The sequence below is a fragment of the Sciurus carolinensis genome, chromosome 11, assembly GCF_902686445.1.
Source record: "Sciurus carolinensis chromosome 11, mSciCar1.2, whole genome shotgun sequence".
Lineage (NCBI taxonomy): Eukaryota > Metazoa > Chordata > Mammalia > Rodentia > Sciuridae > Sciurus > Sciurus carolinensis.
This window is the reverse complement of record NC_062223.1, coordinates 9,974,267-9,979,091: the sequence shown is the minus strand read 5'-3', so window position 1 is coordinate 9,979,091 and position 4,825 is coordinate 9,974,267.

Below are 4,825 nucleotides of genomic sequence, written 5' to 3'. Positions count from 1 at the left end.
TCGTTGATGGATGGAATATTCTATGTATGTCTGTTCAATCTAAGTTATTGATTGTGTTATTGAGTTCTATGGTTTCTTTGTTTAGTTTTTGTTTGGAAGATCTATCCAGTGGTGACAGTGGTGTGTTAAAGTCACCCAGAATTATTGTGTTGTGGTCTATTTGATTCCCGGCATTGAGAAGGATTTGTTTGATGTACATGGATGCACCATTGTTTGGGGCATAAATATTTACTATCATTATGTCTTCCTGATTTATGGTTCCCTTACACAGTATGAAAAGTCCTTTTTTATCCCTTCTAATTTTGGCTTGAAGTCCACTTTATCTGATATAAGGATGGAAATCCCCACTTTTTTACTGAGTCTGTGTGCATGATAGGTTTTTTCCCATCCTTTCACCTTTATTATGTGGATGGCCTTTTCTATGAGATGAGTCTCTTTAAGGCAGCAGATTGTTGGGTCTTTCTTTTTAATCCATTCTGCAGTCTATGTCTTTTGATTGATGAGTTTAGGCCATTAACATTCAGGGTTATTATTGAGATATGATTTGTATTCCCAGTCATTTGGGCTTATTTTTGGTTTTTAATTGACTTGGCTTCTCCTTTGATTGGTTTTTCCTTTAAGGTAGTTCCTCACTTTGCTGACCTAAATTGTTGTTTTTCATTTCCTCCTCATGAAATATTTTGTTGAGAATATGCTGTAGCACAGGCTTTCTATTTGTAAATTCTTTTAACTTTTGTTTATCATGGAAGGACTTTATTTCATCTTCAAATCTGAAGGTTAGTTTTGCTGGGTATAGGATTCTTGGTTGGCAGCCATATTCTTTCAGAGCTTGAAATATGTTGTTCCAGGCCCTTCTAGCTTTTAAGAGTCTGGGCTGAGAAATCTGCTGGTATCCATATTGGTTTCCCTCTTCATGTAATCTGATGCTTTTCTCTCACAGCCTTCAAAATCCTATCTTTATTTTGTATGTTAGGCATTTTCATTATAATGTGCCTTGGTGTGGATCTGTTGTGATTTTGTGCATTTGGTGTTCTGTATGCCTCTTGTAATTGGTTTTCCATTTCATTCTTCAGGCTTGGGAAATTTTCTCATATTATTTTATCGAATAGCTTATTCATTTCTTTGGTTTGTACCTCTGTGCCTTCCTCAATCCCGATAATTCTTAAATTTGATCTTTTCATGATGTCCCATAGTTCTTGGAGGTTCTGTTCATGATTTCTTACCATCTTCTCTGTTTGGGCAACTTTATTTTCAAGATTAAATATTTAGTCTTCATTGTCTGAGGTTCTGTCTTCCAAGTGGTCAGTCTGTTGGTGATGCTTTCCATTGAGTTTTTTATTTAATTTATTGTTTCCTTCATTTCCAGGATTTCTATTTTTTTCCTTTTTTGAGAATCTCTATCTCTTTGTTGAAATGACCTTTTGCTTCCTGCAGTTGCTCTTTCAACTGCTTATTGGAGTAATCATTCATTGCATGCATTTGCTCTCTTACCTCATTCTTTGCTTCATGAATCATTTTAATTATGCATATTCTGAACTCCTTTTCTGACATTCCTTCTACCATACTGTCACTGGGTTATATTAATATAAAATCTAGATTTGTTTGGAACATTTTCTTCCTTTGTTTTTTCATGTTGTTCACATATATTCCCCTCTAGCAGTGCAGATCTGGGTTATTGCAGTTCCCCTGCAATAGGCTTATAGTGACCCTACAGGTTTCCAAAACTTCTTAAGGAGGAGATCAATTTTAGCAGTACCTAGTACAGACAATATGCAGCCCGAAACCAAATAGCCCCTATAAAAATGTTAACAGTATTGTCATAATAAACAAAGAGAATGAGTTCAATTATTATCTACAGTATAACAGATTTGCAATAAGAGCTGCAGTTTCTAATGGAGGACAGAGAGGATGTGTAGGGGTATAGGATGTAATTGTTAATGGGATAAGAAAAGAGTATATAGAAGTTCTAGCTTATAGAAAGAGTGAAAGTGTAATCAAAAGAAGTTGGTTGTTAGCAGGAGAAAAGGGAGAAAGAGACTGAGGAAACAGGTAAACAGAAGGAAAATAGAGCAAGAAAAATAAATAAAAACTTTAAATTTTTCAAAAAGGAGAAAAAATATACACTATAACAGTCATATTCTATTCAATCCTCCCAGTCTACAGTAGCCTGATGCATGAGAAGTACCTGACAGTGAGCTTCCAGTTTCCAGCAGGCTTCTCAGGATGGGAGTTACCCCACCTAAAGATGGCAGCTTCCACTTCCAGGATAATCCAAGATGGCAGCTCTGGCTTCCAAATGTGTTGGCAAACAGGGAACTGCAGCTCAGGGCGTGGGTATGGTCAGACCAGAGGTCCTGGAGGTGGGGTGTTGTCGTTCGGGCTGAGGGGTCCTGAAGGTGGTGCTCAGTCAGTTGGGTGGGGGGTCCTGCAGGTCCTGGCTGTTGTCTCAAAATGGCAGCAGTGATGTGTAACCAAACCTGTGGGTATTGTGACAGTAGACTTCCAGGCAACAGCAGGCAGCTGGCAATCCTCTGGTGGTCTGCAGTTGGTCTTCAGGTGGTGATGGGTAGGTGAAAGGCAGGTGATGGTCAGGCAAGAAGCAGACAAATGGTGGATGATAGGTGGCAGTCAATGAGCAATCTGCACTCAAAAAGTAGTCGATATGTTGGCAGACTGCAGGTGATTGAGGTGGACAAATGGGGTAAACAGCAGGGGATTGATAAGCAGCAAAGACTGCCTCACAGAGAAACAGATTTCCTCTGCTTGAAACCTGAGTTATGGAGCGACGAGGAATGCAGCCTCCCTCTAGTCCACCATCTTGGATCCTCCCAAGTTTTTAGTTTTAATGAAGTCCAGCTTCTCAGTTGTTTCCTTCATATTATCATGCCTTTGGTGTTGTTATCTAATGTCTTCTAGTTTTATAGTTTTGCACTCTATGTTTAAGTTTATGATTTATTTTTAGTTGATTTTTGTGGGGTGTAAGGTCTGTATCTAGATACATTTTGTTGCATTTTGTCCACCTGTCTCAGGACCTTTTGTTGAAAAGACCATCTTTGCTCCATTTGTATTACCTTTACCCACTTTGTTAATGATCATTGGGCTCTATTTACATAGGTCTATTGCTAGGCCCTGTCTTCTGGTCAATTGATCTATTTGTCTATTATTTTGCCAATAGCACACTGTCTTGTTATTCAGTAAGTCTTGAAGTTGGGTAATGCCAGTCCTCCAACTTCTTCAATATTGTGTTGTCTACTTTGCTCTTTTACATCTCTGTATAAAATTTAGAATTAGTTTGTCAATACAAAAATAATAACTTTCTGGAAATTTTGATTGGGATTGAATTGAAGCTATAAACCAAGCTGGGAATAGCTGACATCTTGACAATATTGAGTCTTTCTAACCATGAACATGGAATATCAATCCATTTAAGTTTTTCTTTCTTTCACCAGAGTTTTATAGTTTTCTTCATATAGATCTTGCACATATTTCATCAGGTTTATACTCAGGTGTTTCATTTTGGGGGGAGATAATATAAATTACATTGTGTTTTCAATTTCAAATTCTACTTGTTCATTGCTGATATAGGAAAACAATTTCCTTGTTTTTTTTCCTTTTATCAACCTTGGATCCTGCAACCTTGCTATAATTACTTATTAGTTCCAGGAGTTTCTGTTGTTGAGTCTTCCAAGTATTTTACAAAAAATGGTCACACCATCTGTGAACAGTTTAATTTCTTCCCAATCAGTATACTTATTTCATTTTCTTGTCTTCTTGCACTAACTTGGACTTATAGTACGATGTTGAGAAAGAGTGGTTAGAGGGAGCATCCTTACCTTGTTCCTAATCTTAGTAGGAAATCCATTTTCTCATCTTTAGGTATGATGTTATTTGTAAGGTTTTAAAAAATATTTTTATTGTATATTTATTTTCTATATTTTATTGTAGATGGACATAATTATTTTATTTGTATGTGGTGATGAGGATCGAACCTGGAACCTCATGCGTGCTAGGCAAGTGCTCTACTGCTGAGCCACAACCCCAACCTATTTGCAAGTGTTTAAATAGTTGTTCTTTATCAGGTTGAGGAGGTTCCCCTCTATTCCTAGTTTTCTGAATTTTTAAAAATCTTGAATGGGGGTTGGTTTTTGTCACATGCTCTTTCTGTATTTATTGGCATTTATTCTGTGGTATTTCTTATTTAGTCTATTGAGGTGATGGATTACATGAGCTGATTTTTGAATGTTGAATAGGTCTTGCATATCTGGGATAAATCTCCCTTGGTCATGATACATGATTCTTTTTATACATTGTTCAATTTGCTAAATTTTTTGTGGTACTGGAAATTAAACCCAGGGTCCTGTGCATGCTTGGCAAGTGCTCTGTCACTGAGCTATATCCCCCACCCATAATTTGTTACTATTTCATAAAGTAGTTTTGTGCTGGGTACAGTGGTGCATGCCTGTATTCTCAGCAGCTTGGAAGGCTGAGCAGGAGGATCTTGAGTCCAAAGCCAGCCTCAGCAACTTAGTGCAGTTCTAAGCACCTAGCAAGACCCCTGTCTCTAAATAAAATACAAAAAGGGATGGTTATGTGGCTCAGTGGTTAAGCTCCCCTGGGTTCAATCCCAAAGTATATAAATAAATAAAGTTGTTTTGCATCTGTATTCATGAGAGGTACTGGTTTGTGATTTCCTTTTTTTGTAGTGTCTTTATCTGTTTTTTGTTAGGGTAATGCTGGCCTCAAAGAATGAATTAGGAACTATCCCCTCTGCTTTTATATTTGGAAGAAATTTCAGAGAATTGGCATAATTTATTCTCTGAATGTT